We start from the raw sequence: 11058 nt of genomic DNA, 5'->3' as shown, positions 1-11058 counted from the left end.
TAGTTGTCAGTGGAGGACACAGAAGCTTGACAGTTCTTAGGTATGGTAACAAGTACAGTGTTTATTACAGGTGGTGCTGTACCTGAAGTGTTTATTACAGGTGGTGCTGTACCTGGAGTGTTTATTACAGGTGGTGCTGTACCTGGAGTGTTTATTACAGATGGTGCTGTACCTGGAGTGTTTATTACAGGTGGTGCTGTACCTGGAAGTGTTTATTACAGGTGGTGCTGTACCTGGAGTGTTTATTACAGGTGGTGCTGTACCTGGAAGTGTTTATTACAGGTGGTGCTGTACCTGGAAGTGTTTATTACAGGTGATGCTGTACCTGGAGTGTTTATTACAGGTGGTGCTGTACCTGGAGTGTTTATTACAGATGGTGCTGTACCTGGAGTGTTTATTACAGGTGGTGCTGTACCTGGAAGTGTTAATTACAGGTGGTGCTGTACCTGGAGTGTTTATTACAGGCGGTGCTGTACCTGGAAGTGTTTATTACAGGCGGTGCTGTACCTGGAGTGTTTATTACAGGTGGTGCTGTACCTGGAGTGTTTAATACAGGTGGTGCTGTACCTGGAAGTGTTTATTACAGGTGGTGCTGTACCTGAAGTGTTTATTACAGGTGGTGCTGTACCTGGAGTGTTTATTACAGGCGGTGCTGTACCTGGAGTGTTTATTACAGGTGGTGCTGTACCTGGAGTGTTTATTACAGGTGGTGCTGTACCTGGAAGTGTTTATTACAGGCGGTGCTGTACCTGGAGTGTTTATTACAGGTGGTGCTGTACCTGGAGTGTTTATTACAGGCGGTGCTGTACCTGGAGTGTTTATTACAGGTGGTGCTGTACCTGGAGTGTTTATTACAGATGGTGCTGTACCTGGAGTGTTTATTACAGGTGGTGCTGTACCTGGAAGTGTTTATTACAGGCGGTGCTGTACCTGGAGTGTTTATTACAGGTGGTGCTGTACCTGAAGTGTTTATTACAGGTGGTGCTGTACCTGAAGTGTTTATTACAGGTGGTGCTGTACCTGGAGTGTTTATTACAGGTGGTGCTGTAACTGAAGTGTTTATTACAGGTAGTGCTGTACCTGGAGTGTTTATTACAGGTGGTGCTGTACCTGGAAGTGTTTATTACAGGTGGTGCTGTACCTGGAGTGTTTATTACAGGTGGTGCTGTACCTGGAAGTGTTTATTACAGATGGTGCTGTACCTGGAGTGTTTATTACAGGTGGTGCTGTACCTGAAGTGTTTATTACAGGTGGTGCTGTACCAGGAGTGTTTATTACAGGTGGTGCTGTACCTGGAGTGTTTATTACAGGTGGTGCTGTACCAGGAGTGTTTATTACAGATGGTGCTGTACCTGGAGTGTTTATTACAGGTGGTGCTGTACCTGGAGTGTTTATTACAGGTGGTGATGTACCTGGAGTGTTTAATACAGGTGGTGCTGTACCTGGAGTGTTTAATACAGGTGGTGCTGTACCTGGAAGTGTTTATTACAGGTGGTGCTGTACCTGGAGTGTTTAATACAGATGGTGCTGTACCTGGAGTGTTTATTACAGGTGGTGCTGTACCTGGAAGTGTTTATTACAGGTGGTGCTGTACCTGGAGTGTTTATTACAGGTGGTGCTGTATCTGGAAGTCTTTATTACAGATGGTGCTGTACCTGGAGTGTTTATTACAGGTGGTGCTGTACCTGGAAGTGTTTATTACAGGTGGTGCTGTACCTGGAGTGTTTATTACAGGTGGTGCTGTACCTGGAGTATTTATTACAGGTGGTGCTGTACCTGGGAGTGTTTATTACAGGTTGTGCTGTACCTGGAGTATTTATTACAGGTGGTGCTGTACCTGGAGTGTTTATTACAGGTGGTGCTGTACCTGGAGTGTTTATTACAGGTGGTGCTGTACCAGGAAGTGTTTATTACAGGTGGTGCTGTACCTGGAAGTGTTTATTACAGGTGGTGCTGTACCTGGAGTGTTTATTACAGGTGGTGCTGTACCTGGAAGTGTTTATTACAGGTGGTGCTGTACCTGGAAGTGTTTATTACAGGTGGTGCTGTACCTGGAGTGTTTATTACAGGTGGTGCTGTACCTGGAGTGTTTATTACAGGCGGTGCTGTACCTGGAGTGTTTATTACAGGTGGTGCTGTACCTGGAGTGTTTATTACAGATGGTGCTGTACCTGGAGTGTTTATTACAGATGGTGCTGTACCTGGAAGTGTTTATTACAGGTGGTGCTGTACCTGGAAGTGTTTATTACAGGTGGCGCTGTACCTGGAGTGTTTATTACAGGTGGTGCTGTACCTGGAGTGTTTATTACAGATGGTGCTGTACCTGGAAGTGTTTATTACAGGCGGTGCTGTACCTGGAGTGTTTATTACAGGTGGTGCTGTACCTGGAGTGTTTATTACAGGTGGTGCTGTACCTGAAGTGTTTATTACAGGTAGTGCTGTACCTGGAGTGTTTATTACAGGCGGTGCTGTACCTGGAGTGTTTATTACAGGTGGTGCTGTACCTGGAGTGTTTATTACAGATGGTGCTGTACCTGGAAGTGTTTATTACAGGCGGTGCTGTACCTGGAGTGTTTATTACAGGTGGTGCTGTACCTGGAGTGTTTATTACAGGTGGTGCTGTACCTGAAGTGTTTATTACAGGTAGTGCTGTACCTGGAGTGTTTATTACAGGTGGTGCTGTACCTGGAAGTGTTTATTACAGGTGGTGCTGTACCTGGAGTGTTTATTACAGGTGGTGCTGTACCTGGAGTGTTTATTACAGGTGGTGCTGTACCTGGAAGTGTTTATTACAGATGGTGCTGTACCTGGAGTGTTTATTACAGGTGGTGCTGTACCAGGAGTGTTTATTACAGGTGGTGCTGTACCTGGAGTGTTTATTACAGGTGGTGCTGTACCAGGAGTGTTTATTACAGATGGTGCTGTACCTGGAGTGTTTATTACAGGTGGTGCTGTACCTGGAGTGTTTATTACAGGTGGTGATGTACCTGGAGTGTTTAATACAGGTGGTGCTGTACCTGGAGTGTTTAATACAGGTGGTGCTGTACCTGGAAGTGTTTATTACAGGTGGTGCTGTACCTGGAGTGTTTATTACAGGTGGTGCTGTACCTGGAAGTGTTTATTACAGGTGGTGCTGTACCTGGAGTGTTTAATACAGATGGTGCTGTACCTGGAGTGTTTATTACAGGTGGTGCTGTACCTGGAGTGTTTATTACAGGTGGTGCTGTACCTGGAAGTGTTTATTACAGGTGGTGCTGTACCTGGAGTGTTTAATACAGATGGTGCTGTACCTGGAGTGTTTATTACAGGTGGTGCTGTACCTGGAAGTGTTTATTACAGGTGGTGCTGTACCTGGAGTGTTTATTACAGGTGGTGCTGTACCTGGAAGTCTTTATTACAGATGGTGCTGTACCTGGAGTGTTTATTACAGGTGGTGCTGTACCTGGAAGTGTTTATTACAGGTGGTGCTGTACCTGGAGTGTTTATTACAGGTGGTACTGTACCTGGAAGTGTTTATTACAGGTGGTGCTGTACCTGGAAGACAAAAGACTGTAAGACACACAGACAGACAAACAGTTCCAACATTCCATGTTAATGGTTGTCACAGCACATGTTAAAGGGACTATCATAACTCTCAATGTTTAGCTTTCATAACCATTACAGGTGTTAGAGTGTGCAGGTGTTTAACATTAGGGGCAGGACGCATACAGGTCTCGCATACAGCTGCAGTTAGGTCACTTTCGCTCTCATCTCTCCTATCTCTCCCACTCTTGTACAACCTTAAATATTTCTCTTTGGAAACATGAGATGTATTATTGTACCAGAGACTTCGTCACTATTATTGTGCCAGAGGCCTCGTCACCATTATTGTACCAGAGACTTCGTCACTATTATTGTGCCAGAGCCCTCGTCACCATTATTGTACCAGAGGCCTCGTCACCATTATTGCACCAGAGGCCTCGTCACCATTATTGTACCAGGGACCACGTCCATGACTTGTCACCATCATTGTACCAGAGGCTTCGTCCATGACTTGTCATCATTATTGTACCAGAGGCCTCGTCCATGACCTGTCACCATTATTGTACCAGAGGCCTCGTCCGTGACTTGTCACCATTATTGTACCAGAGGCCTCGTCCGTGACCTGTCACCATTATTGTACCAGAGGCCTCGTCCGTGACTTGTCACCATTATTGTACCAGAGGCCTCGTCCATGACCTGTCACCATTATTGTACCAGAGGCCTCGTCCGTGACTTGTCACCATTATTGTACCAGAGGCCTCGTCCATGACTTGTCACCATTATTGTACCAGAGGCCTCGTCACTATTATTGTACCAGAGGTCTCGTCCATGACTTGTCACCATTATTGTACCAGAGGCCTCGTCCATGACTTGTCACCATTATTGTACCAGAGGCCTCGTCCGTGACTTGTCACCATTATTGTACCAGAGGCCTCGTCCGTGACCTGTCACCATTATTGTACCAGAGGCCTCGTCCATGACTTGTCATCATTATTGTACCAGAGGCCTCGTCCGTGACTTGTCACCATTATTGTACCAGAGGCCTCGTCCGTGACCTGTCACCATTATTGTACCAGAGGCGTCATCCATGACTTGTCACCATTATTGTACCAGAGGCCTCGTCCATGACTTGTCACCATTATTGTACCAGAGGCCTCGTCCGTGACCTGTCACCATTATTGTACCAGAGGCGTCGTCCGTGACTTGTCACCATTATTGTACCAGAGGTCTCGTCCATGACTTGTCACCATTATTGTACCAGAGGCCTCGTCCATGACTTGTCACCATTATTGTACCAGAGGCCTCGTCCATGAACTGTCACCATTATTGTACCAGAGGCCTCGTCCGTGACTTGTCACCATTATTGTACCAGAGGCCTCGTCCGTGACTTGTCACCATTATTGTACCAGAGGCCTCGTCACCATTATTGTACCAGAGGCCTCGTCCATGACTTGTCACCATTATTGTACCAGAGGCCTCGTCCGTGACTTGTCACCATTATTGTACCAGAGGCCTCGTCCGTGACTTGTCACCATTATTGTACCAGAGGCCTCGTCCGTGACTTGTCACCATTATTGTACCAGAGGCCTCGTCCATGACTTGTCACCATTATTGTACCAGAGGCCTCGTCCGTGACTTGTCACCATTATTGTACCAGAGGCCTCGTCACCATTATTGTACCAGAGGTCTCGTCCATGACTTGTCACCATTATTGTACCAGAGGCCTCGTCACCATTATTGTACCAGAGGCCTCGTCCGTGACTTGTCACCATTATTGTACCAGAGGCCTCGTCACCATTATTGTACGAGAGGCCTCGTCCGTGACTTGTCACCATTATTGTACCAGAGGCTTCGTCACCATTATTGTACCAGAGGCCTCGTCCGTGACTTGTCACCATTATTGTACCTGAGGCCTCGTCCATGACTTGTCACCATTATTGTACCAGAGGCCTCGTCCATGACTTGTCACCATTATTGTACCAGAGGCCTCGTCCATGACTTGTCTCCATTATTGTACCAGAGGTCTCGTCCATGACTTGTCACCATTATTGTACCAGAGGCCTCGTCACCATTATTGTACCAGAGGCCTCGTCCATGACTTGTCACCATTATTGTACCAGAGGCCTCGTCCATGACTTGTCACCATTATTGTACCAGAGGCCTCGTCCATGACTTGTCACCATTATTGTACCAGGGACCTCGTCCGTGACTTGTCACCATTATTGTACCAGAGGCCTCGTCCATGACTTGTCACCATTATTGTACCAGAGGCCTCGTCCATGACTTGTCACCATTATTGTACCAGAGGTCTCGTCCATGACTTGTCACCATTATTGTACCAGAGGCCTCGTCACCATTAATGTACCAGAGGCCTCGTCCGTGACTTGTCACCATTATTGTACCAGAGGCCTCGTCCATGACTTGTCACCATTATTGTACCAGAGACTTCGTCACTATTATTTTACTAGAGGCCTCGTTACCATTATTGTACCAGAGGCCTCGTCCATGACTTGTCACCATTATTGTACCAGAGGCCTCGTCCATGACTTGTCACCATTATTGTACCAGAGGCCTCGTCCATGACTTGTCACCATTATTGTACCAGAGGCCTCGTCCATGACTTGTCACCATTATTGTACCAGGGACCTCGTCCGTGACTTGTCACCATTATTGTACCAGGGACCTCGTCCGTGACTTGTCACCATTATTGTACCAGAGGCCTCGTCCATGACTTGTCACCATTTGCGTCAACAGAATGATCCTACCCTTCCTCACCCTGTGGCAGGATGATGACGGGTAGGACCTTTGCCCTGAGGCAGGGTGAGGAAAGGTAGGACCTTTGCCCTGTGTCAGGGTGAGGAAGAGTATAGGACGTTTGATAAACAAAAAATCAAAAGTATGTTTGTAATGTAGGAAAAAATGTGTCATCAGTAAATAAGAGAATTGTATAAACTTTGGTGACGTTCTCACTCTGAAACTGCCAGAGACTCTTTTATGTATGTTATTTGTTATTATTATTATTATTATTATTATTATTATTATTATTATTATTATTATTATTACTACTACTACTGTATATGCTCATTAAAAGTATCTTTGTTTACTTTGCACAATGGGGATGGATTCGGGCATGGAGGGCATTTTCAGTCAGTGTCCTCCATTTACAGAATTATTTACAGAATTCCTGTAAATTATTCTAGAATTCCAGAATTATTTATCATTTACAGAATTCCTGTAAATCATAAAGGAGAGCATATATTGAAAATTAATTGGTCTGGTGACTGAGATTAGAAGTGCTGTCAGGATCGTGAGACATGACAACAAGTGGCAACAGTGAGTACATTGCCTGTTGTCGTGTGGTTGTTTGGTCATATCCTCCAGCGGCATGAGTAATCTCCTGTGTAGTAGTACACTGGCTCCTGCAGTTTATTATACTTTGTAATGCTGTCTTATTTTTGTATTGTAATGACCCATGTACTCATAGTCTTGTGGCTAAAGCTCTCTCTCTCTCTCTCTCTCTCTCTCTCTCTCTCTCTCTCTCTCTCTCTCTCTCTCTCTCTCGTGCTCTCTCTCACAAGAACATACAGGGGTACACGGTGGATACAGTCACAACACACAAGAACATACAGGTTCGGTGGATACAGTCACAACACACAAGAACATACAGATACGGTGGATACAGTCACAACACACAAGAACATACAGGTACGGTGGATACAGTCACAACACACAAGAACATACAGGTACGGTGGATACAGTCACAACACACAAGAACATACAGGTACGGTGGATACAGTCACAACACACAAGAACATACAGGTACGGTGGGTACAGTCACAACACACAAGAACATACAGGTACGGTGGGTACAGTCACAACACACAAGAACATACAGGTACGGTGGATACAGTCACAACACACAAGAACATACAGGTACGGTTATCTTGAGATGATGCTGAGAGGGGAGGGGCTGAACAAGCAAAATGTGGGTGGAGTGACCTTGAGTGGGGACGGTGTGAGGAAGTGGAGCAGGGTGGGTGGAGGGAACAAGGGCGGGTAGGGTGGGTGGGAACTGGGTGGGGTAGGTGTAGGGAACTTGGGGCGGGAACTGAGAGGGAATAGAGGGGGATTGCAACCCTATTGAGAACCCCTTCCATTCCGATAACATCGGAGTGGACATATAAAATCAAACAAATTGCCAATAAAGATATAATTCCACAAAATAACACAATACCTGTAACTTTGTCACCAAGCGTCATATTAACTTGAAAATTTAACACAATGTTCTATGTAACGAATGAACATTAAAAAGTAAATCAGAACAAACGCACACTCGCTGTAACCACAATATACACCGCGCGGAACATCTGCAGAAAGAGGCGGGGACATAAGACAGTACCCTTCCTGAGTGGACAAGAGTTATGACCGTGTGCCCAAGATGAAACAGGTGTTGATAACTTAGTATAAACAATCTCTCCGATCGTCCCACAAGAAACACATGTACACATATGTGCACACAAGAGGCGGTCAGGTGCACATCCAACCTTATCGACACTGTAATTCCTTACACTTATAAAAAAAAATCTGAGTAAAATAATGAAAATATAAAGGTATAATATACTTAACTATGAATTCCCTTAACTAATTGTAAGACTACTCTCGTGGTGATTAAATCTACGATTGTTCCTCGGTAAGCTACGCCTGCTAACTACGCCTGACCCGCCCTTGGGGAAAAACATCCAACACTAGCAGCCGTCCTTCCTAAGACACAATTCACGACCAGAATGTTTGAGGTCAGTCTCGCTGCCAACATGACCCCCTCTATGATGATAACTCAGCTACACTCTAGGTGACGGAGCACCGTCTGCCGCCTTATCGTTAAGATCTAGAACTCGAGGCAACTCCATGTACCTCAGAAATGTATCAGTAAACGTCCTTCACTGATAATTTCCCAGACAACCTGCCGAACAGATTGCTGTACAACCTACACCTTGGACCACAGGATCACATGTCCAGTGTGCTGTCCGCTCGACCTACCGGCTCACTGGGCAAACTTGTTCCATCTTAATTGCACATTTTTATTCAGACTGCTGCTTGTCCCACCAGTTATCCAAACCTTTTTATCCAAACAAATCCCAATCGGCAACAGGCGTTCATAAAGCACGTGGCTGACTATAAACAAATTTGAAGACAAGAAAAAACAAGAGGAAGGGGGCATTATAATCACACACTGAAAAAAGAGGCCTTCAAGTCAAAATCAAGCAGAAGAGGCCACATTTGTGAACTTCAGAAAAATGTGTGGAAAGAATAACATAAATTATTTATAAATTAAGACACTGGTGGACGAGCACAAACAACTTCAGGGGAGGTCAGTGGGTGATAAAAATCACTAGAAGTTTAAAAACTGCTTATAATGAAATACTGTAAATTACAGTATGAAGATGGGCTCCTGTGAGCAAAGCTCTCTTCCAGAAACTACAAAGAATTGACATCTCTCTCTTAAAAAAAAATTGTGTATATGTGTACACACACATGCACATACTCGCACTCACACACACACACACACACACACACCCACACATACAGTATATACACTTAAGTCAAATTAAATTTGAAATTGTACATAATACAAGCATATCAATAAGGCAATTATGAAACATAATATAATTTTATATAAAATATAATAAAATATAACTATGGTACCATCTTTACAACTGATATAATCGATTACTTAGATATAGCTAAAACATCCATGTCATCTCGGCACCGTGGGATATACAAAGGAACACAAACGTGTTCCCATATATCTTGTGGATATGCATTTTCTACATTCCATACTCCATTATCCAAGTCATAACATTCTATTACACCCGTTGCACGGTCAAATGTAGCATCCGAGTGAAATCCACCAATTACGTAAAGTTGAGAACCTATTACAACAATTCCTGCATGATAACGGGGGGTGGGGACACGACTTACAACTGACCAGCTATCTGTGATTGGGTTGTAGCAGTCAATGGTGTCAACTAAGACTCTGGTGTTTGTGGCTTCATCTTCATACCATCCACCACAGATATACATACAGTTGGAGCATGTAACACAGTAATGATCTGCCCGCGGAGTGAGGAGCGGGGTACGAGACTCCCACGTGCCGGTACTTGGGTTGTATGCGTGGCAAGAATCCAGAACTTGATCACCTTCTAACCCACCACTGACATAGAGCAACCCATTAAGAGCAGCGGCTGCATGTTGTTGCCGTGTACCAGTCAGGCCAGCAATAGGAGTCCATGTATCGGCTGCAGGGTTATAAGCTTCACAGAGACTTTCATCTTCAGCAATACCATCATCACTGGCTTCACTTACTCCTACTGCATACAGCTGCCCACCAAGAACACTTAGGGAAAATCTGCATCTTTCACGCTGCATTGGAGCCATGGTACTCCACTTATTCTGTTGAGGGTTATATCTAAACCCAAATGGGTGAATATTTTCCTGTAGCGACTGATTGAAGCAGCCACCAATGACATACAGCTGGTTATTAGCACTGCTGTACCATAATTACACTGTTCAACATGCGGGAGGGTGGTCAAGTGACGCCAACGACCAACCGAAGGTAAAAAGTAAGTAATCTCATTTGTTATACCAGCAATACTGAAGCCGCCTACCTTCACTACTGCCAATTCCAGCCCTCTTGGATTAACAAGGCCAGTTGGAGGTGCTGGTGAAACGGGCAGGGCCATGCGACGTAGTGCAGCTCTCATAGGCTCCTCTAGTATGGAGAGGCATGCTGCCCGCTCCAAAACTGAAGCAGGAACCTCCTGTAAATTAAGTGCATGCAGGAGGGCAGGAGCATGCCGGGTACGATCTGATGGGCAGTGCTGAAGCCAACCAGCAACAGTCAACAACACTTGTGCTTCACTACAATCTTAAGGATAGTCACATGACAGAAGATGCAACACCTGTACCACCGTCAGCCGTTGAAAATCTGACATTTTACTGAACTGATGAAGGTGGGAACTCATGAAGGCATATACCCTCTTCCTCAGTCTATGAAGAGAATATGTCTGCAATGGTGGCAATATCCACACAGTTGTCCAAGTCAAGCTGAGCCTGGAGATAATTGGAGCAAGCCTCAACAACGGTGAGCACCTGAACATGGGCCGCTGCTGCCAGAACATCCTGGATGTTTGCCAGGTTGAGAGAGAGACGGCTGGTGTACGCATACTCCAGCAAGCACTGCAATCCAGCAGCACTCACACCGTTCAAACAGATTTCGGATTGGCAGCGTTCTCGCATTTCATCCGTGAACATGGTACGGAAATAATCACTGCAAGATGCTAGGACAACCCGATGAGCCTGAAAAGCCTCACCACCAGCAATGAGTGTCACATCGAGCAATAAGCCCTTGGAACGTAAGGTATTAAGGCCAAATAGCAAGGTTCCTGTGTGCGATGGATGCTCGAACTGTACAGTGTTGAGCGGTCGTGGGGTAACCGCTGTGGATACGGTGGATACAGTCACAACACACAAGAACAT

At 45.3% G+C, this 11058-nt stretch overlaps 1 pseudogene; it reads right to left on the bottom strand.

The window, feature by feature from the left end:
• Positions 1-9197: 9197 nt before the first annotated feature.
• On the bottom strand, positions 9198-11058 carry LOC123752165 (kelch-like protein 26; annotated as a pseudogene).

The sequence above is a fragment of the Procambarus clarkii genome, chromosome 46 (genome assembly GCF_040958095.1).
Source record: "Procambarus clarkii isolate CNS0578487 chromosome 46, FALCON_Pclarkii_2.0, whole genome shotgun sequence".
NCBI classification, from domain to species: Eukaryota; Metazoa; Arthropoda; class Malacostraca; order Decapoda; family Cambaridae; genus Procambarus; species Procambarus clarkii.
This window is presented reverse-complemented; position numbering and strand designations above follow the sequence as displayed.